The sequence below is a fragment of the Babylonia areolata genome, chromosome 19 (assembly GCF_041734735.1).
Source record: "Babylonia areolata isolate BAREFJ2019XMU chromosome 19, ASM4173473v1, whole genome shotgun sequence".
Classification (NCBI taxonomy): Eukaryota; Metazoa; Mollusca; class Gastropoda; order Neogastropoda; family Buccinidae; genus Babylonia; species Babylonia areolata.
Genome location: NC_134894.1, coordinates 9,892,986 through 9,916,747, shown reverse-complemented (window position 1 = coordinate 9,916,747; position 23,762 = coordinate 9,892,986). Strand labels below are relative to the sequence as shown.

Sequence of the window (23,762 nt, the reverse complement as noted above, 5' to 3'; positions counted from 1 at the left end):
CACACATACACACACACATACACACACACACACACACACACACACACACACACACACACACACACACACACACACGACACGACACGACACGTAAACTTGAAGACACACACGCAGACTCTTCGACAGACGCACGCGAATCACGTTTACTCAGAGTAGATTTTTCTTCAGATTTTTTTTTACTATGGATCAAGAGAAGCAGTCCATCCCCGAACTCATGCTCCAGACCCCCCAAAAACACAGCAGGCATTTCCAAGATCAGCCAACACAGAACTGTGTCTTGTCTTTAATTTCTCTGGCATTCTCTTTACATGCTTTTTTTGTTTTTTGTTTTTTGTTTTGTTTCTCTCAACACTGAATCGGAGTTAGGCATGCGTGCGAATGATGGTGCGCAAGTGATTTTGATTAGTTTGTGGACAAGATTAATTAAGCGCTATAAATTCATTACTATCTTTATTACCCAACTGCACACAGACACTGGCAGACAAACAATTCAGTTTCAGTAGCTCAAGGAGGCGTCACTGCGTTCGGACGAATCCATATACGCTACACCACATCTGCCAAGCAGATGCCTGACCAGCAGCGTCACCCAACGCGCTTAGTCAGGCCTTGAAGACATACAGGAATATGATTATTTAAGTAAGGTTGGTGTGGGAAGAGGGAGAGAGACGTGGGAAGGGAAGAGGAGGGAGAGGAAGACGAACTTGTGTGTGTTGTATGTGCGCGTCGGTATGCGGCAAGTGCATGCGTGGGTTCGCACGCTCGTGTACATGTATGAGTGAGTGAGTGAGTGAGTGTGTGTGTGTGTGTGTGTGTGTGTGTGTGTGTGTGTGTGAGGATGGGAAGAGAGAGAGAGAGAGGGGGGGGGGAAGGGGAAATGGAAAGACAGACGGAAAGACAGACGGAGAGAAAGAGTGAGAAAAGAATGTAAGAAATGGCGGAGTGAAATGAATTTTCACTCCTCCGCCCCCCCCCCTTCCTTCCCTCCTCCATCCCCCATCTACCCCTCCCCCGCCTTCGGGGATATGAGGTTTTTTTTTGTTTGTTGTTTTTTTTCCACTAGAAAGGTCAACGGACCGACAGGTCATAGAAATTGTAGGACGCTCTAAATGTCAAGAGTGCTTACAAGTTGTGGTTCTTTTCACCACGCCAACTTTAATATTGACAAAAAGCAGCTTGCATGAGAGATTTGGCGATGGGGAAGGGAAGGGAGGAGGGGCAGGGAAGGAGTATAAGACTCTCAGAGGTGGTGGTGGAAGAGTCAATAAAAACTAGGTTATCGAAATCGTAGTGTCTCTCTGTGTGTGTGTGTGTGTGTGTGTGTGTGTGTGTGTGTGTGGCCGCGCGTGCGTGCATGCGAGTGCGTATGTCAGTTTGACCATTGAAACTGACCATGGTTCTTTTCTTGTTTCCCCACTCATAAAAAAAAAAAACTTGTCGTTTTTTCTCCATTCTCGCTTTCTTTTAAAAAGATAGCTTTTTAGAACCGTCGTCAAAATATTATTACAGTAATGAAGGCGGGAGTGAAAGCTGTACTTCTCTCTCTCTCTCTCTCTCTCTCTCTCTCTCTCTCTCTCTCTCTCTCTTCTCTCTCTCTCTCTCTTTCTCTCTCTCTCTTTTCTCTCTCTTTCTCTCTCTCTCTTTTCTCTCTCTTTCTCTTTTCTCTCTCTCTCAGACTTAGTGGGGAGGGGGGGGGGGGGGGGGGGGGGGGGGGGGGCGGTAGGGGGTGAGAAGGAGGGGAAGGGGGGGACAGGGAGTGTTCGTCAGTGCTGCTGCACGCACGTGGCATCACGAACTCCATTTTCTGCCTGACTGCCCGTCAACATGGCAGGAGACTGAGATAGGGGTGGGCTTGGGGAAGTGGGGGTGGGGTGGGGGGGGGAGGGGTAAAGGGGGGTGGAGGGGGACTCTTATTTCCCGCCTGGCTAGCTCTGGCACCATAAGATGATTTCAAGGAAAAGTCTATCATCATCATCATCATCATCTTCTTCTGGAAGGTTTTAATCGTATCTTATCAACCTTCCACCCACCGTTGACTTTCATAGTTTGTGGTGAAGCGGTTACTATAGCCTGGTGGTAATGTGCGCGGCTAAGAAGTGAGTGTACCCGTGTTCGAGTCCAATGTGCGGACCGGATTATTTTTCATTTTTATTCCTGCTATTCCTCCACCACCACCCCCAATCCCCTCTATGGACATTGTGCGGTGGTCTGAATGCTAGTCAGTCGGTCTGGACGATAAACTGAGGCCCCGTGTGCAGCAAACGGTTTTCGCACGCAAACGAACCCACGGCAGCAAAAGGGTTAACGTGCTTGTCATCTAGTTGCCCTCATCCCCTACTCCTTACCCACCTCTCACGCCACCCCCCGTCCTCCCCTCGGTTTTAGCTGTACTGAAGATACCCACGATTACCGAAGAAACTTTGTATGCTTTTTCCCAATGGAAAGCTGGACATATTTTGAACGTTGATACGACGTTTTATTTTGCTTGTTTTGTCTGCTTTTTAACTCACTCAGTACGGCCAGTCCTCTCTTCTCCTCTACACAGACCCCTCGGATGTCCAGTGGGTGTCTCAATGACCCAACCTTTCGCTTCCGTCGTCAGAATTGTGGTATTCTTTGTCAACATTCACCTCTTCAGTATAAGAGCCTTCCGCTTGCAATATTTTGATGGTGGTAATTGGGGTGAAACGCTGTTAACGTCGTCTCTTTCGCCGTTGGTATGGAGAGAGTTAACACAACCTGTTTTCTGCTATTCGGTTATTGTTTTTGTTATGTGTGTCTTTTTATATTTAGATTTTTATATGATTGTGCTTTGTTACTGGTGGAACAGCGACCGAGTGAAAAGTGGAGTGGTGGCCTCTAGGTAACGCGGGCACCTCGGAAGCGCGGGAATCAGAGCGCGCTGGTTGGAAACCCACATTCGCCATTGTTTTCTTGCCCTCCGCTAGACCTTGAGTGGTGGCCTGGAGGACGCTTGTCAATCCGTAATGGGACGATAAAATCGAGGTCCCGTGTGCAGCGTGTACTCAGCGCACGTTAAAGAACCTAGGGCAACAAATGGGTTGTCCCTGACAAACAAAATCCACCTTGATAGGAAAACAAAATAAGCTTACAGACAGAAAACAATTAATGCATGGCGCTGCACTGCGGCGACACATTCCCCCCCGGTGAGAGCATCCCGGATTTCACACACATAAATCTGCTACAAAAAAAGGAACACAGTGCAGTTGCACTGCAATACAATACGACATCCACACTCGCATCAACACCACGCCAACACCACCAACATCACACCAACACCACACCACCAACACCCCGCCAACACCACACCAACGCCAACACCACTCCAACACCACACCAACACTACACTACACCAACACCACACTACACCAACACCAACATCACACCAACACCACACCAACACCAACACCACACCAACACTACACCGACACCACACCAACACTACACCTACACCACGCCAACACCACGCCAACACCAACACCACACCGACACCACACCAACACCACACCAACACTACACCAACACCACACCAACACCACACCAACACTACACCAACACTACACAAACACTACACTAACACCACACCAACACTTCACCAACACTACATCAACACCACACCAGCACTACACCAACACATTGCCAACACCACGCCAACACCACACCAACACCACGCCAACACCACACCACACCAACACCACGCCAACACAACACCAACACCACACCAACACCTGAACCGCCTGCATGCAGGATTGGAACTGCGGCTTCCAGTGACATCTTCCACCTGCCGTTTTCGCCCCTTTCCCATCGCTACAGGGCTTGGAATAGTTGGTGGCGCGGACGTGGACGTGTCCTTCAAGCCTGCGCAATGGAATTTTTAGGTGGAGTGCAGTGTGCGCAGTACTGGCCCCACCCTTTACACCCGTGGTTCATCTGCCATAGCCTAGCAAGCTGGGACGGTGACAGTGAGGTCCTCAGGTCGTAGGTTTTATATCAGACTGTCCTTGTCCTAGCCTCTGGCTCAAAAACCTTCCTCGGAGGCACGGGGGCGCGGCTACTGAAAGTCGGGACATGGCCATGGACCCAGGGTCAATGCATGTCGAGACTGTCCTGCATTCCTTAGCACTTCATGGGTTTTACTTCAGACTTTTCCTTGTCTTAGATGGACTGCCTTCCCAGGCTATCGAGCTCCATCTGCCCACATGTGACAGGTAGCACAGGGTTACATGGTACCTGTGGCAGGTAGAGACCTGACCTGACATCACGCCAACACCATACCACACCATCACCACGCCAACACCAACACCACGCCAACACCATACCACACCATCACCACGCCAACACCACACCACACCAACACCACGCCAACACCACACCACACCAATACCACACCAACACCACACCACACCAACACCACGCCAACACCACACCACACTAATACCACACCAACACCACACCAACACCACACCACACCAACACCACGCCAACACCACACCACACCAACACCACGCCAACACCACACCACACCAATACCACGCCAACACCACATCACACCAACACCACGCCAACACCACACGAACACCACACTAACACCACACCACACCACACCAACACCACGCCAACACCACACCAACACCACGCCAACACCACCTCAACACTCCACCAACACCACACCAACACCACGCCAACACCACACCAACACCACGCCAACACCACCCCAACACCACACCAACACCACACCAACACCACGCCAACACCACGCCAACACCACCTCAACACTCCACCAACACCACACCAACACCACGCCAACACCACGCCAACACCACACCAACACCACACTACACCACACCAACACCACCTCAACACTCCGCCAACACCACACCAACACCACACAACACCAACACCACGCCAACACCACGCCAACACCACGTCAACACCACACCAACACCACGCCAATACCACACTACACCACACCAACACCACACCAATACCACACTACACCACACCAACACCACCTCAACACTCCGCCAACACCACACCAACACCACACAACACCAACACCACACCAACACCACGTCAACACCACACCAACACCACGTCAACACCAACACCACGCCAACACCACGTCAACACCACACCGCAACAACACTACACCACGCCAACACCACACCACACCAACACCACGCCAACACCACACCGCAACAACACTACACCACCCCAACACCACACCACACCAACACCACGCCAACACCACACCACACCAACACCAACACCACGCCCACCCACACCACACCAACACCACGCCAACACCACACCAACACCAACACCACACCAACACCACGCCAACACCAACACCACGCCGACAGAAGGAACCATAAACATTGTCCAAGCGGTGCATTGTCTCCCGTGTGCCGGCAGACCCCCAGATGTATTGTGCAGCAGCACGTACCCCCACTCCTCGCTGTCACGGCTTGGTGCTGACCTTGTGCTTTTCTTGTCCGTACTCTGCCCCCCATTCTGCCCCCCGCCTCCCCCGCCCCCCTGTCTCTCTCTGTCTATCTCTGTCTCCCCCATCCCCTCTCTCTTTTCTCTCTTTTTCTTTTTTTTTTCTTTTCCGCAGTATGTCGTTCTTTCTGCAGGACATATTAACTCACTCAGTACGGCCAGTCCTCTCTTCTCCTCTACACAGACCCCTCGGATGTCCAGTGGGTGTCTCAATGACCCAGCCTTTAGCTTCCGTCGTCAGAATTGTGGTATTCTTTGTCAACATTCACGTCTTCAGTATAAGAGCCTTCCGCTTGCAATATTTTGATGATGGTAATTGGGGTGAAACGCTGTTAACGTCGTCTCTTTCGCCGTTCGTATGGAGAGAGTTAACACTTGTCTCGCTCGTTCAGCATGGAAATGTAAGGATTTTCCTTCTTGCTCTTCTTGTTGATGTTGTTGTTGTTGCTCTTCTACTTCTTCTTCTCCTTCTTCTTCTTCAGAAGGAAGATGGCAGAATGGTTAAGATGCTCAGCTGCCAATATAGAGAGTCCGTGAGGGTGTGGGTTCGGCTGAATCCCGCTCTCGCCCTTTCTCCCAAGTTTGACTGGAAAACCAAACTGAGCATGTAGCCATTCTATTTCGGATGAGACGATAAACTGAGGTCCCATGTGCAGAGCGCATTTGGCGCACTGAAAAAGAACCCATGGCAACGAGAGAGTTGTCTTCTGGTAAAATTGTGTAAAAGAAATCTGCTCTGAAAGGTAGACATATAATCATACGCATGCACTCAGTGCCTGACTAAGCGCGCTGGGTTATGCTGCTGGTCAGGCATCTGCCTACCGTGTGGTGTGGCGTATTCTTTCTTTCTGCGTTCGTGGGCTGCAACTCCCACGTTCACTCGTATATACACGAGTGGGCTTTTATTTACGTGTATGACCGTTTTTACGGGTGTGCATGCTGGGTATGTACTTGGTTCCATAACCCACCGAACGCTGACATGGATTACAGGATCTTTAACGTGCGTATTTGATCTTTTGCTTGCGTATACACACGAACGGGGTTCAGGCACTAGCAGGTCTGCACATATGTTGACCTGGGAGATCGGAAAAATCTCCACCCTTTACCCACCAGGCGCCGTCACCGGAGATTCGAACCCGGGACCCTCAGATTGAAAGTCCAACGCTTTAACCATTCGGCTATTGCGCCCGTCGTGTAGCGTATAATTACGGATTTTTCCGAACGCAGTGACACCTCCTTTAGAGACTGGAACGTCTTCTTCTTCTCCCAGCTTCATTCCGTTGTATGCTCCTGCTCCACACGCCTTTCCTCCGCCTCCTCCAAACTCCCTTCTTTTTCTTTTTTTCCACCCCACCCCTTCTTCTTTTATAATTCTTTTTTTTTTTTTTTTTTTTTAAAGTGTATTAGTGTTTGCATTTCTCTTTTTATCACAACAGATTTCTCTGTGTGAAATTCGGGCTGCTCTCCCCAGGGAGAGCGCGTCGCTACACTGCAGCGCCACCCATTTTTTTCTTGGTATTTTTTCCTGCGTGCAGTTTTATTTGATTTTCCTATCGAAGTGGATTTTTCTACAGAATTTTGCCAGGAACAACCCTTTTGTTGCCGTGGGTTCTTTTACGTGCGCTAATTGCATGCTGCACACGGGACCTCAGTTTATCTCCTCATCCGAATGACTAGGTGTCCAGACCACCACTCACGGTCTAGTGGAGGGGGAGAAAATATCGGCAGCTGAGCCGTGATTCGAACCAGGGCGCTCAGATTCTCTCGCTTCCTAGGCGGACGCGTTACCTCTAGGCCATCACTCCACATAATTATATATCTTCCTCTCTTTTCCTCTTCATACAATATTTCTGCTATTATTAAAACGCCTTCAGCACCATATTCGCATCAGTGTTGACGGCCATGGTAAATTCCTTATGCTTCTGATTGTCATCTTCCGCATTGCCCTTTGTTTGCCGGCGGCTGTTTCAGCATCAGCAGCAGATGATGTTAGGGATTGGAACCGGCGAAGGAAGTAGGGAAATCCTGTGGTGTTAGTGGTGCTGTTGTATTGTTGTTTTGTTGTTGTTGTGTTCGTCACTGGCATGGCAACAGTGGCGAAACTGATTTGACGTCTGTGCTTATATATATATATATATATATATATATATATATATATATATATATATATATATATACTGTGCTGCTTACTGTTCTTCCTCCCACCTTTCTTTCCTCCTGTCTTATTTCATATATATATATTCTTTTTTTCTTTACCACATATGTTCCATTTTCCTTCGTTTTCTGTTCTTCCCTTAGTTGATGAAATCTTCCTTTCGTTCTTGTTTACAGTTGTTATTTTTTTTGTTTGTTTGTTGTTGTTTTTTTTACCTTTCCCCGTTATGTTTTACATCCATTTTCTTTCCTTTCCATTCATTCATTCATTCATTCTTTCATTCTTTCTTTCTTTCTTTCTATTATTCCAACCCCTTCCACGTTTCATTCCTTTGTTTTCATTTCTCCGTTTCTTTCTGCATTTGTGCGTACTTTCTCTTTCCTTTGCGTACTGACAGCATCCCCGAGTTATCTTCCACCCCCACCCCCCCACATGCACACACACACACACACACACACACACACACACACACACACACACACACACACACACACACACACACACACACATACACACACACACATACACACACATACACAAACACACACATACACACACACACACACACACACACACACACACACACACACACACACACACACACACACATCGCCTTTCCCCACACATCTTTCTCCAGCACTGGGGCTCATTTCCAGCAGTGATGGCCATGCACTCCGAGTAGCTGCTTCGTTTGGCGCTGTCGTTCCTTTTGTCTGAGGGTCCCTGCCTCACAGACAGGTGATTAGCAGTCTCTCTTTCTTGGTCTCTGTCTGTATCTCTCTGTGTGTGTGTGTCTGTCTGTCTGACTCTCTCCCTGTCTCAGTCTCTCTGTGTGTGTGCTGTTGTAACGAATGTAGATTAAAAAGGACAGATTGGTAGAATAGGCCCTACTTAAAATCTTAATCCTTGAATAAAATACGTTTTGAGTTCTGAGTTTTGAGCAAACCTCTCTCTCTCTCTCTCCCTCTGTCTCTGTCCCTCTCTGTGTCTCTCTGTGTCTCTGTCTCTTTCTCTCTATCGCTGAACACATTTCCACGTGTCTCTTTCCTGTTGTCCTTTCCCTCCTTGCCTTGCACAGGTGTAGGTCTTCTCTTCTCTTTTTTGATTGAACAAGTTTCTCTGTGAGTCTCTTTTCTTTGCTTTAACTCTTGCCCTGCCAGAGCAGGTGTTTAGAGTTGTCTCTGTTCCCTGTTGCTAACAAGTTTCTCCGTGTGGGGGTCTGTTCTTCTTCTCTTCTTCTTCTTCTTCTTCTTCTTCTTCTCTTCTTCTTCTTCTTCTTCTTCTTCTTCTTCTTCTTTCTTCTTCTTCTCTTCTTCTTCTCTCTTCTTCTCTTCTTCTTCTCTCTTCTTCTCTTCTTCTTCTTCTCTTCTTCTTCTTCTCTTCTTCTTCTTCTCTCTTCTTCTCTCTTCTTCTTCTTCTTCTCTTCTTCTTCTTCTTCTTCTCTCTTCTTCTTCTTCTTCTTCTTCTCTCTTCTTCTTCTTCTTCTCTCTTCTTCTTCTTCTTCTTCTTCTTCTTCTTCTTCTTCTCTTCTTCTTCTCTCTTCTTTTCTTCTTCTTCTTCTTCTTCTCTCTTCTTTTCTTCTTCTTCTCCTCCTCTTCTTCTTCTTCTTCTCTTCTTCTTCTTCTTCTTCTCTCTTCTTTTCTTCTTCTTCTTCTTCTTCTTCTTCTTCTTCTCTCTTCTTCTCTTCTTCTTCTTCTTCTTCTCTTCTTCTTCTTCTCTTCTTCTTCTTCTTCTTCTCCTCCTCTTCTTCTTCTTCTTCTCTTCTTCTTCTTCTTCTTCTCTCTTCTTTTCTTCTTCTTCTTCTTCTTCTTCTTCTTCTCTCTTCTTTTCTTCTTCTTCTTCTTCTTCTCTTCTTCTTCTTCTCTCTTCTTTTCTTCTTCTTCTTCTTCTTCTTCTCTTCTTCTTCTTCTTCTCTTCTTCTTCTCTCTTCTTCTCTTCTTCTTCTTCTTCTCTTCTTCTTCTTCTCTTCTTCTTCTCTCTTCTTCTCTTCTTCTTCTTCTTCTCTTCTTCTTCTCTCTTCTTCTTCTTCTTCTTCTTCTTCTTCTTTTTGCCATTTCCCTTACACATGCACAGGAGGAAAACGAAGAGATTGTGGCGCTTCACAGCGGCGACGAAGGCTACTCATTTCGAGGAGAGCACTCAAGACAGGAATGAATGCACGGGGCAACACTGCAACAGGTGTGCACATAACATGACAACCGGATACCCGGGGCAATATAAAATGATTTGGAGTCGGTGCAGGCACCTCACCCCTAATGTTCCCCATGTGTAACGTAACGCTGAATGTGTGCAGCTTCTTCAGTTTCAGTTTCAGTTTCAGTAGCTCAAGGAGGCGTCACTGCGTTCGGACAAATCCATATACGCTACACAACATCTGCCAAGCAGATGCCTGACCAGCAGCGTAACCCAACGCGCTTAGTCAGGCCTTGAGAAAAAAAAGTTAATAAATAATAGATAAATTCATAAAACAAGAACTACTACTACTACTACTAATATGTATAAGGCGCAAAAACTTGATGAAGTCAACTATAAGCGTACAAAAAAAAAAAGAAAAAAAAAAGAATAAATAAATAATAATAATAATTTTAAAAAAAGAAAAAAAAAAGTAATGCTAATTCCTTTCTTGCTGGCAGGACTACGCAAAAATGATTCACTTTTCTGCCGCAGTCAATACCACCGCGAAAACCCATTTTGAAGCTGCCTGGAAAGTTGACACAAACCTTCCAAAAGCGCTGACAGTAACCCTAATCATCTGTCGTTTTGTTTAGATGGTCAGTTAATGAGACCTTTTCGTCATTTTGTGTATCATTTAATTCATTGTTATGAACTGTCTTTCTAGACCCAACACTCGGCTTATATCACAGATTGACATAAGTTTACATTTGGGCCAACAGCAAAGTGAGAGCTGTATTATCAATGGTTTCTCCAGTCAATGGGAAACCATTTACAGCTTAGTCTTTTGTGAAGGACTATGACTCTCAAACTAGGAGGCAAAATTGCACTGGCTCTTAGTGCTGCAGCCTTGTGGGCTAGTTGGCCTTTGGGAACCATCCCAACGCCGACTGTCCTAAAACCCTCTTGGCCGAGAGAGTGGGGATGTAACTTGGGCAAGACACTCTCCACTATAATCAAATTCTAGCCCAAATAGTCGGAACAGCAGTTGCCTCCTCTGCTGTTGTGATGGTCATAGTCGGACACGACTGACTATCATATATATATATATATGAACTGTCTTTTGCAGCTGTTTTTATGCTGCAGTGTCAAAGTGAACAGAGATTTTCTATGAATAGGTGAGGTGTTTCTGTTTGTTTCGTTTTCGTTTTTGTTTTGTTTTGTTCGTTGCGAGCACAATGAACTGGGCCTTTGTTGTGTGAGAACACATGGAGCACACTCACAGAACGGTTGATCTTGTTTTCAGTAATGCTAGTTCCTTTCTTGTTGGCAGTTGCTTGCACCTGGTTTCCATCCCGGTGAGTGTTTTCCCTGATCTGCCAAACCCCCTCACCTCCCGCATGTCATTTTCCTGGCTCCAAAACTCGTTTTCTGTTGAGAGTGAAAACAGGAACACACACGCACACACGGTCACGCGTCTATGCTCGGCCACACACACACACACACACACACACACACACACACACACGCACGCATGCGCGCGCACACACACACACACGCATGCACACACACAAACACACACACATGCATGCATGCACGCACGGACACGGATATTTTCTGGAATGAACTCGCTGACCTATGTACAAAAAGGGGTGCGGGAAATCAAATGAGTGCCAAACCATTTACAAATCCTTTTACCTGTCACAGTTGAAAAGCCAAAACAGTAAGCTGTTTCGTTTTGATTAAAAAACAAAACAAACACACACACACACACACACACACACACACACACACACACACACATATATATATATATATATATATATATATATATATATATATATATATATATATATATATATTCATCACCTAGTTTTGACGATTAATTGACTCAAACTGTATGAGAATAAAACCAAACAACGTAAGACGTATTTGTGGTGGAACAAGAATATATAGTGTTCGTGTTCTGGTTAATAGTTTGTCAATCAAGGCACAGTCCTCTTCACTGTCTGTTCACCAGGCATGTCTTTTTGCTGAAATTTTTATCGGCACTGATTTCGCATATATAGTTTTATTATTTTTCCTTAATTGGATGTAGTCCACCCAGGAAGCCGCTTTAAATTTTGAGTTAAACGACGTCATTTCATGTGAGAAGACGTAATAGAATTAAAATACTGCTGCTGATAAGACTACTAGTTCTTATATCAGTTGATTTGAAATTTAACTCGTATACATGTCAGAAATCGCAACAAAATTATTAAGGATTTGTGTTTAGTTGTATTTAGTGTACAACGAATGTGATATATATTATATTCTGTGTAGCTGGTATTTGCATTGCAACGACAAGCAGGTGTTTGCTGTATGATGAAAAGTAGCATTCACTGAATGTTGCTTTTCTACGAATAGCTGTATTTTCTAGCGACACCACAAAGTGGTATTGTCTATGCTGCGAAAAAGTTTCTCTCTCACTGTGTGTGTGTGTGTGTGTGTGTGTGTGTGTGTGTGTGTGTGTAACTTAGCGAATCTGAAATATATAGCCTGCGCGCTGCACTGAACTAATTAGTGGTATTTACTTCAGTAGAAGCAGCGACGGCTTTACTACGAACTGTACTTTTTTGCCCGTATAAACACACACACACACACACACACACACACACACACACACACACACACACACACACCAAAAACCAAATCAAACCAAACCAAACAAAGAAACCCTCTTTTACAGATCTGTACTTTCTTCCTCCATTGTCAGATCTTACAAAGCATTGAACGGGAAGGATGTCAGCCGTGGAGTTTTCTCCTTTATAGAACTCCCCTTTCTTTCTTTCTTCCCTCTCTTTCCTGTACTCATCTTCTTCTGCTCTGGTGTGCTTGATCAGTAGTGCCGGCCGACTGTTTGGCTGGAGTGGAAATCGATGCACTAAAGGGACCGATAAAGCAGAGCCAGAGAGCACTGACGATCTCCTGAGGGTGTCGCAAACAGCGTGCCATTAAAAAGGACCTTTACGTGGCAGCCGTATCTCTGTGCAGTGCTGCCAGTGTCACACCACCATCTCTCTCTGTCTCCTCTCTCTCTCTCTCTCTCTGTCTCTGGCTGTACCCGGAGCTTTTTGGGTGAGCGGTAGCCTGGTGGTGGTTCTGCGAGTGTTCACTACAGGTTCGAATCTCTAGTTTGGACCAGGATTTTAACACGCGCCCCCCCCACCGCCCAGCCCTCCACCACCCACCCTCTCCTTCCACCGTACCTTGATTGGTGCTCTGGGTGTTTTGCTGGCCATTTGGATGGGATGATAAACCGAGGTAGACCGTGTGCAGTTTGTACTACGCAACACACACACACACACACACACACACACACACACACACATGAACGCACACACACACACACACACACACACACACACACACACACACACACACACACACACTTCCACTTTGATAATAAAACAAATACACACTAAAGGACAGAAAAAGAAAGGTTGCGCTGCACTTTGTCAATGCGCTCTCCACGGGGACAGCAGTCCGAGTTTGACACAGAGAAGTTTGCTGCGACAAACAAAAAAAGTAATACAATATGATGCAACGCAGTGGCAATACAATACAACTTGCAATGCAGTCGAATAGAACTGTGTTATTCAGTTGCGTCAGCTGAGGCTGGACTTATTTTGCAGAGTTCTGTTCATTGGTTTTCACGTTTGATTGTTCTGTATTTATCTATTATTATTATTATTATCATTATAATTTCATTTTATTTATTTTATTTATTATTTTTTTCTCAAGGCCTGACTAAGCGCGTTGGGTTACGCTGCTGGTCAGGCATCTGCTTGGCAGATGTGTGGTGTAGCGTATATGGATTTGTCCGAACGCATTGACGCCTCCTTGAGCTACTGAAACTGAAACTGTTCTGTCTTTGTATATTGTCTGTCTCTGTCTATTGTCTTTGTCTATTGTCTTTGTCTTGAGAGGTCTGTTGTCTTTGTCTCTGTTTTTGTCTGTTGTCTCTGTCTTTGTCTCTGTCTTTGTCTCTGTCTCTGTCTTTGTCTCTGTCTCTGTCTTTGTCTCTGTCTCTGTCTTTGTCTCTGTCTTTGTCTCTGTCATTGTCTATGGTCTTTGTCTCTGTCTCTGTCTATTGTCTTTGTCTCTGTCTCTGTCTTTGTCTCTGTCATTGTCTATGGTCTTTGTCTCTGTCTCTGTCTTTGTCTTTGTCTCTGTCTTTGTCTCTGTCTATGGTCTTTGTCTCTGTCTCTGTCTCTGTCTTTGTCTCTGTCATTGTCTATGGTCTTTGTCTCTGTCTCTGTCTTTGTCTCTGTCTCTGTCTTTGTCTCTGTCTCTGTCTTTGTCTCTGTCTTTGTCTTTGTCTCTGTCTTTGTCTCTGTCTTTGTCTCTGTCTCTGTCTTTGTCTCTGTCATTGTCTATGGTCTTTGTCTCTGTCTTTGTCTCTGTCTTTGTCTCTGTCTCTGTCTTTGTCTCTGTCTCTGTCTTTGTCTCTGTCTTTGTCTCCGTCTTTGTCTCCGTCATTGTCTATGGTCTTTGTCTCTGTCTTTGTCTATTTGTCTCTGTCTATTTGTCTCTGTCTCTGTCTCTGTCTATTTGTCTCTGTCTATTGTCTTTGTCTCTGTCTCTGTCTATTGTCTTTGTCTCTGTCTCTGTCTATTGTCTTTGTCTATTGTCTTTGTCTCTGTCTCTGTCTATGGTCTTTGTCTCTGTCTCTGTCTATTGTCTCTGTCTCTGTCTATTGTCTTTGTCTCTGTCTTTCTGCATTCCTCTCTCACTCGTCACTTTCTCATCTTTTTTGTTGTTGTTGTATAACAATTCGGTTTCTTTATTAAAAAAAATTACCATTTAGGTTACTTTCAATCAACGCGAGTTTGTCTGAATTGTAAATATTTAACTTCTGACCTCCCTCCATTCTTTCTTCTTCTTCTTCTTCTTCTTCTTTTTCTTCTTATTCATCATCATCATCATCATCATCATCTTCTTTTTTTATGACTATATTCTCCGCCTCTTCTCGTCTCTCCCTATTCTGAATCTTTATTATCTCCCTCTCTCCATTGATTTAATTTATATTGAAAAGAATCTTTCTCTCCCTTCGTTCTTTATATATATATATATATATATATATATATATATATATATCTCACAATGTCTCTGTCTGTCTGTCTGTCTGTCTGTGTCTGTCTCTGTCTCTCTCCCCTTCCCACATCTAGCTCACTGTTTCGTTTTTATTCGTTATCGCGCACTCCCCACACCCACTCCCACCTATTTCGTTCGCTCTCCCCTTCCCCTCCCACCCCCCCGGACCCCTCTTTATCTCTTCCTCCCTCCTCCTCTCTCTCTCTCTCTCTCTCTCTCTCTTCTTCACTCCCTTCCTCTCACTCCTTACTTCCTTTCATTCCTTCCCCTCCTTCCTGCTCCAACAACCCCTTCTTTTCATCTTCTTCTGTCATGCCGCAGCTGAGCTGACACAATTGACTTCGCCCCTGTCTCCTGAGGAACCCCCCCCCCCCCCCCCGACCCCCCACCCCCCACCCCCCAACACCCACTGACGCGATCTATCTCCCCCTCTCCCCCGCCCTCCCTCCGTCACTTGTCACACCCCTCCCGCCCCCACCCCCACCCCCACCACCCCACCCCAACGAGAGACATCGTAACATCATTCTGTGCACAGCGCCTCCCAGTGTGAGTGACAGTGGAGGGGGGAACTGGAGGAGAGTAGAGGAAGAGGAGGTAGAGGAGGAGGAAGGAGGCATCGCAATTCAGCTTCTAAACCCCACCGGCACAGCAACAGATCTTGGGGGCCCCGGCGTGTCGCCTGTGCAGTGCGCAGGAGACAGGAGAGAGAGAGAGAGAGAGAGAGAGAGAGAGGTGCTGATTTGCAGACGTGTCGCGAGTCGTTGGGAGGCCAGCGGTGAACAGTGCTGACAGGTTTTTGTTGACTGGCGTTGTCGCTGCCTTGCAAAGAGTTCACGGCCTGAGACCCTCTTCGCACTTTGCTTTGGATTGCTCAGTGTTGGATTTGTTTTTTAGTTATTGTGTATGTGTGTGTGTGTGTGTGTGTGCAGTGTTTTCCGTTTCGGCAATTCCGTCTTTGAAACGGCAGATCAAGTTGCGGTCTAAGTCGTCCTCTTTCGTCTCTAGTTGGCGTCGGGACGATTGTTTTGAGAGGTAAGTGCGATGTCGAAGAAGACATAGGGGGAAGTTGTATGTGTACACGTTGTGTGTGTGTGTGTGTGTGTGTGTGTGTGTGTGTGTGTGTGTGTGTGAGAGTCCGTGTGGGTGTGTGTGCGTGTATGAGAGACAGAGGAGGGGAGAAAGAGAACGAGAGAGATATATACACTTGCTGTGACAATGAAGCAGAATGCACATCTGGAAAAGTACAGTGCTTTATTGAACTTACTTGATGAAAGTAACACACACACACACACACACACACACACACACACACACACACACACACACACACACAGAGCATTTGCTGTGAAATGGATGGCAGCAAGAAAAAACAAACTACAGCGTTTTATTGAACTTGCACCGGAACATCATATTTCAGTCACAGAACGGGTCTTAAAATGAAACTCCTCACTCTGATACACACAGGCACGCTGCACGCATTTCCCCCACCCCTCCCTCCACGCTCCTCCCTCCCCCAGCACTCCTCTAACACCCTCCTCATCCCTCCCTCCTCCTACACCCTCCTCACCTGTCCCTCCACACACCCACCTCCCTCCACACACCTCTCCCTCCACATACCTCTCCCTCCACGCCCTTCCCTCCAAACACCCACCTCCCTCCACACACCCCTACCTCCACACCCCCCCTCCCTCCACATACCCCTACCTCCACACACCCCCCTCTCTCCACACCCCCCTCCCTCCACACCCCCCCTCCCTCCACACCTCTCCCTACTTATACCTCTCCCTCTACACCCCTCCCTCCACACACCCACCTCCCTCCACACACCCACCTTCCTCCACACACCACTACCTCCACACACCTCTCCCTCCACACACCACTCCCTCCACACCCCTCCCTCCACACACCCCTCCCTCCACACACCTCTCCCTCCACACACCTCTCCCTCCACACACCCCTCCCTCAACACATCCTCCCTCCACACACCCCTCCCTCCACACACCCCTCCCTCCCTCCACACACCCCTCCCTCCTCCCACACCCTCCACATCCCTCCCTCCACACACTCCACACATCCCTCCCTCCCTCCACACACCCCTCCCTCCTCCCACACCCTCCACATCCCTCCCTCCACACACTCCACACACCCCTCCCTCCACACACCCCTCCCTCCCTCCACACACCCCTCCCTCCTCCCACACACTCCACATCCCTCCCTCCACACACCCCTCCCTCCCTCCACACACCCCTCCCTCCACACACCCCTCCCTCCCTCCACACACCCCTCCCTCCTCCCACACACTCCACATCCCTCCCTCCACACACCCCTCCCTCCACACACTCCACACACCCCTCCCTCCACATACCCCTCCTCCCACACACTCCACACCCCTCCCTCCACACACCCCTCCTCCCACACACTCCACACCCCTCCCTCCACACACCCCTCCCTCCACACACCCCTCCCTCCACACACCCCTACCTCCACACACCCCTCCCTCCACACACCCCTCCTCCCACACACTCCACACCCCTCCCTCCACACACCCCTACCTCCACACACCCCTCCCTCCACACACCCATCCCTCCACACACCCCTCCCTCCACACACCCCTCCCTCCACACGCTCCACACACCCCTCCCTCCACACACCCCTCCCTCCACCCCTCCCTCCACACACCCATCCCTCCACACGCTCCACACCCCCCCTCCCTCCACACACCCCTCCCTCCACACACCCCTCCTCCACACACCCCTCCCTCCTCCCACACCCTCCACACCCCTCACTCCACACACCCCTCCCTCCACACGCTCCACACCCCCCCCTCCCTCCACACACCCCTCCCCCCCTCTACACCCCCCCCTTCCTCCACACCCCTCCCTCCACACATCCACCTCCCTCCACACACCCCTCCCTCCACATACCTCTCCCTCCCTCCACACACCCCCCTCCCTCCACACCCCTCCCTCCACACATCCACCTCCCTCCACACACCCCTCCCTCCACACACCTCTCCCTCCACACACCCCTCCCTCCCTCCACACACCCCCCTCCCTCCACACCCCTCCCTCCACATACCCCCCTCCCTCCCCACCCCCCTCCCTCCACACCCCCCCTCCCTCCACACCCCTCCCTCCACACCCCCCTCCCTCCACACCCCTCCCTCCACACATCCACCTCCCTCCACACACCCCTCCCTCCCTCACACACCCCTCCCTCCCTCCACACACCCCTCCCTCCCTCCACACCCATCCCTCCCTCCACACACCCCTCCCTCCACACACCCTCCCTCCCTCCACACACCCCTACCTCCACACCCCTCCCTCCACACACCCCTCTCTCCACACACCTCCTTCCCTCCCTCCACACACCCATCCCTCAACACCCATCCCTCCACACACCCATCCCTCTACACCTATTCCACACTTTATGTCCCTCCTCGCCCCTCTCCCCCTCGCATACGCACTTTCGGAGTATTGATTTTCTTTCTTTGCTGTGAGTGAGAAGATTGATGAAACCAGGTTCCGTTTTGTTTGAATTGAGAACTTGGTCACTGGGGGGTGGGTGGGGGGGGGGGGGGGTAGCTCCCCCGGGGAGGGGGGGGGGAGACGGAAGGGGGAGGGGAAACACAGCAGTAATATGTGGATATCTGCCTGGATGGTGCTCAATTGCGTGGGTGGATGGATGGATGGATGGATGGAAGTGTTTGCATGTTTTGGTTTGGGGAATGGATGGGGATTGTGTATATTTGGTGTTAAGGAATGGGGGAGTACGCATCTGTTCTGGTAAGCTTTTTTTTTCTCCTTCTCTTTTTGTTAGCGGTAGACCGAAGAAAGAAGAATTTGCAAATATTTAAAACATCTAGAAACTGTGGTTTTTTTGACTGAGATGTAAGAAAGAAAATGAAGTGCGCTGTAAACAAAAAATATCATCAGACCGGTTTTGGATTCAGGTTGACAATAAAACTGGGAGATATTTCGGATACGGGGGTGAAAAGAAAAAGAAAAAAAAAAAAAAAAAAAAAAAAAAAACGTAGGAGAAAGAGAAAAGAGATATTGGAAACCGCCTGCGTGAAAGGAAGTCTTCGGAAACATGTGGGGATGAGAGAGGCTCTGGTGAGGAGTTTTGGTTTGCTTTTTGGTTTAATTCTGGTCTTACTCTGGTGATATTTGATTTTTAAATGAACTATGATCTTTGTAATTGCATATTTTGTGAAGAGAGAGACACAGAGAGAGGGGATGAGAGAGTGTGTATGTGTGCGTATGTGTGCGCGTGGTGTGTGTGGGTGTGTGTGTGTGGGGGGGGGGAAGATGTGCAATGCGGTTTGGCTGACTGAAATGGAGAGGCACGTAAATTTCAGTAATCTGTATATTTGTATATAGCTATCTCCATTTGGTGCCATTTAATTTATCTTTTTATTTTCTATTCATTTTATTTGTTTGTTGTTTTCTTCTTCTTATGTTGGACATGTGCTGCTGCCAAAAGGAAAATCTCTGTACCAAAGTATAGACAATAAAGTTTGTGTATTTTATTGTGTATTGTGTAAAAGAGATGCAACGGTTTATCGGTTATGTCTTTCAGTCCTTTGGCTCAGATTTATGCCTGCGTGTGAAAGTGGTTAGTGAAAGAGGTTTGAATCGTCTCGGGACAAGAAACAGCGCTACATAAATACATCAGTCATCATCAAACATTGATAAGTGTAAGTCATATCTCTCTTTTACTTCATTTGTTCATTTACCAAAACAGTTACAGAAACAGCCAACAAAAAAACACACAAGGTTTTGTTAGACTGAATTCAAGCAGCTAAAAGTCGCAGACAATACGGAACCCAACCAATGAAGAGTATGAAATAACATGCTTTGCACTGTTCGTAATTTCATATTCTGTAGTGGAGCACCTTCGTATGCCCACATATTACTTTACCATTATTGTTATTAACATTGATAACAGGTTTAGCAAGAGAGACTTCTGGGAGAGGGGTGGATGAAAGGGAAGAAGCTTTGCCAGACAATAAGAAGAGCAAGCAAAAGAAAACGATATTGGCCGTAAACTTTCTCAGGTCAGAATTGCTGATGCGTTTCACTGATAAAGAGCGAACGCCGTTTCCGTAAGTCTTATTGTTACCGTCAGAACTTCCGAGGCAGCTGATTCATCCGTTGAAATGATTTTGCAAAATGGTTCTCGCAAAGGGCTTTGAAGTGGCTCTCGCAAAGGGCGTTATGTCAACGCTGCAATATGTGTGTCTTTGTATCGTGTCTGTCTGAACAAAACTTATTGAATTGTGTTCTCGCGAAAACAGCGGTTTGATTCGCTAGTTGTATGAGAGATGTAAAAATATGAGTGGGGCATGGGACAGGGGGAACTTGGGAAGAGGGGGAATGGTGGTAAAGAAGAGGAGGAGGGGAAGGAATGGGGTGTGATAAACATTTTCCTTCCTAGAGATCATACGAGCACAAACGGAAGGCGAGCCTTGTACCATAAAAACCGTCCATATCCAGGCTTCTGCTCTTGCTCTTCAAAAAGGCATGAAGATTCTCGCCGTATGTCACAACACACTGTCCCTCATCCTCTTTCTCCCTCCACCCTCTCTCTCTCACTCCTTCTCTCCCTCTTTGCGACACACACACGCACACACACACACACACACACACGCACGCACGCACGCACGCACGCACGCACGCACACACACACACACACACACACACACACACACACACACACACACACACGTGTTTCCCCATATTAGTCCCTTTCCTGTCAAGGAGCCCAAGGCCGCACACATTGTATGGCTGCCTGTTGTATGTCTACTTGCCGTCTGTCCGTGCGTCAGTCCGCAACAATGGTGCGAAATTGCTGAGGGAAGCCTCCGTTTCCCGCGTGTGCTGTCACCAGAATTAATTTTCACCAATACCAGCGCCTGTACCGACACAGCCACAGGTACCTGTACGTCCAACAAAACAGGTCCAGACAATAAAGAGAGCCCAGATGAAGCAGCAGAGGCTCCTCCGTTCAAGCCCAGGTTTGCCGGGAGGGAGGAAGGGAGGGTGAAACAGGAGCTTAATTAAACCGGACCAGTCTGTTTTTTTTTCTTTCTTTCTTTCTCTGAGCAGCATCGGTTTTGCAGCAGCAGCGTCCACCGCCCGGAGTGTAAGGCTGATGTTCGTGATTCGCCCTGGTCTTTGTTTACCGTTCTGCTTTTTCTTTTTTTTTTTTTTGGTTTTATTTTGTCGGTCGGAAAAGGAAGGAAGGAGTTTGGTGGGCAAGCCAGGAGAGTCTTTTGTGCAGTATCTATCTATCTATCTATCTATCTATCTATCTATCTATCTATCTATCTATCTGTTTTGTCTAAGATCTATCTATCTATCTATCTATCTATCTATCTATCTATCTATCTATCTATCTATCTATCTATCTATCTACCTATCTATTTTGTCGAAGATATATCTATCTATTTTGTCGAAGATCTATCTATCTATCTGTTTTGTCGAAGATCTATCTATCTATCTATCTATCTATCTGTTTTGTCGAAGAGCTATCTATCTATCTATCTGTCTGTCTGTCTATCTGTTTTGTCGAAGAGGACGTGGCTGAAGAGTATTTTGTGTAATATCTATCTACCTATCTTTCTATCTATATCTATCTATCTATCTTGTCGAAGAGGACGTAGGTGAATGGTCAAGCTGACGCGTTTTTAACTTCTCTTTCAGTACGTTTTCTCGAAATACACAGGCAGCGTTCCCAGCCTCGTGATATGAGTCACCCATAGAGAATGATAACGACGTCATTCATGGGTATCCATTCTCGTTAGAGACTACATTATCTGGGCAGTAGTAATCGACCCTGTCTTCAGTTTTGGTAGACTGGCACGTTTTTATGTCTTCCTGGTTTGAAATATTGAAAGCTGACCTGCTGTTGTTTAACCAGAGAAAAGTTAAGAGAAGCTAAGAGCGGTGATGAACTGAGGCAGCCACGGGTTGCTCTGAGGAAGTTTTCTTTGGCGCTAAGGTTGACTTTACAGTGTCAAAAGCTCACAAAGTTATGGCGATTTTGCGATGAATCCAGGACGTGGCCGCTTTATGTTTCATTTTTAACTCACTCAGTACGGCCAGTCCTCTCATCTCCTCTACACAGACCCCTCGGATGTCCAGTGGGTGTCTCAATGACCCAACCTTTAGCTTCCGTCGTCAGAATAGTGGTATTCTTTGTCAACATTCACCTCTTCAGTATAAGAGCCTTCCGCTTGCAATATTTTGATGATGGTAATTGGGGTGAAACGCTGTCAACGTCGTCTCTTTCGCCGTTCGTATGGAAAGAGTTAATCCTCTCGCACCCCGTTCGTACTTTTAGATCCATTTTGTCGCCGTTCAAACGCCTGTAGTCCCGGTGCAGGCTGGCAACTGTGTGTCCGTGTCATGGCTGCTTCGGGGACACTCGCCGAAGGAGTTTCTGCATTGTTTTCATCATCACCTTTCCTGATTCAACATAAGCAGGATACCACATGATGGAAGACTCCTTCCACGATGGTCCTCGTGGACCCACAGCCTCTTGTGATCTTTGCATGAAATCACAACAAATATGAACAAAATAAATCAAGTACTTGCTCTAAGACAGGACGTGAATGCACACACACACACACACACACACACACACACCACACCACACCACACCACACACACCACACACACACACACCACACACACACACACACACCACACCACACAACACACACACACACACACACACACACACACACACACACAGACACACACGACACACAAAATTTAATACACTCACACACCACGCCACCATTCCACTACCCTTCCCCCCCGCCCCGACACACACACATGCGCGCACGCACGCACGCACACACACACACAGACACACACACAGACACGCACACACACACACACACACACACACACACACACACACACACACACACACACACACACACACACACGGGTTTATTGAATTCAAATCCATGACTCTCATCATCCGTCCGTAGCACCACTAACACTGTGCCATTCCGCCTGCACAGTCGTGTTCAAATGGTTTCTTTCTTCTTCTTTTTCTTCTTTTTCTCTCTCTCTCTCTCTCTCCAGAGTCTTAGGTAATGTTGCCCTGCCCCCCTATACAAACAGCCTACACCAGTGTCTCCAGTGATCGTGTTCTTTGTAAGCTGCTCTAAGGTTACTTCCCTTAGAAAAGTGGGTCTGTTACCGTCACACATTGCCTTTTTTCCCTCCCTTCCTCTCAAGAACCCCCCCCCCACCCCCACCCCTTTACAGTTTGTCCCCCACATAAATCCCTTGGCCTTGGTAACTACTTCTCCAACTCAGTAAAGACATCATCCCCCTGGTCGATAAACGTCTCTACCCCCACCCCCACCCCCTTTCCCCAGCCCCCCAAACCCTCTCCCCGCCCCACGAATGTATTTTCAGTCTTGCTTTTGCTTTGGTGTGGTTTTGCTATCTGTGCCGTACGGAAACTTGTTCCAACTTGGAAAAGATGTTTTTGTTGGATCATCAACTGCCCGAAAGACTCCGTGTTCCATGAGACGCACATCACGTGTGCAAGCAATTGTGTGTGTGTGTGTGTGTGTGTGTGTGTGTGTGTGTGTGTGTGTGAAGGGTAGGGCCTGGATATACATCTGTGTTGGTGGAGGATTGTGCCTAGGTGTCTGCAAATTGATGCATGGGTGTCATTTGCTTGTGTGCGTGCGTGTGCACACTTGTGTATGTACGTGCACGCACGTGTGTGCACAGGTTTACTTACCGTGACCCATTTTCATTCTTACTTTATTTGCCTTCTGTCTGTCTTTCTTCTTCTTCTACTTCTT

At 47.5% G+C, this 23,762-nt stretch overlaps 1 protein-coding gene across 2 annotated transcripts in view; it reads left to right on the top strand.

The window, feature by feature from the left end:
* Positions 1–23,762, top strand: part of LOC143294059 (guanine nucleotide-binding protein G(o) subunit alpha-like) — a 184,960-nt gene that overhangs the window by 13,239 nt on the left and 147,959 nt on the right. Inside the window, exon 2 of one of the 2 annotated variants that reach the window (XM_076605477.1) lies at positions 15,853–15,955. The exons of the other annotated variant lie outside the window; for it this stretch is intronic. The gene's annotated coding sequence lies outside the window, so the exon portion shown is untranslated. The remainder of the gene's footprint in view (positions 1–15,852; positions 15,956–23,762) is intronic. 2 annotated transcript variants of the gene reach the window in all.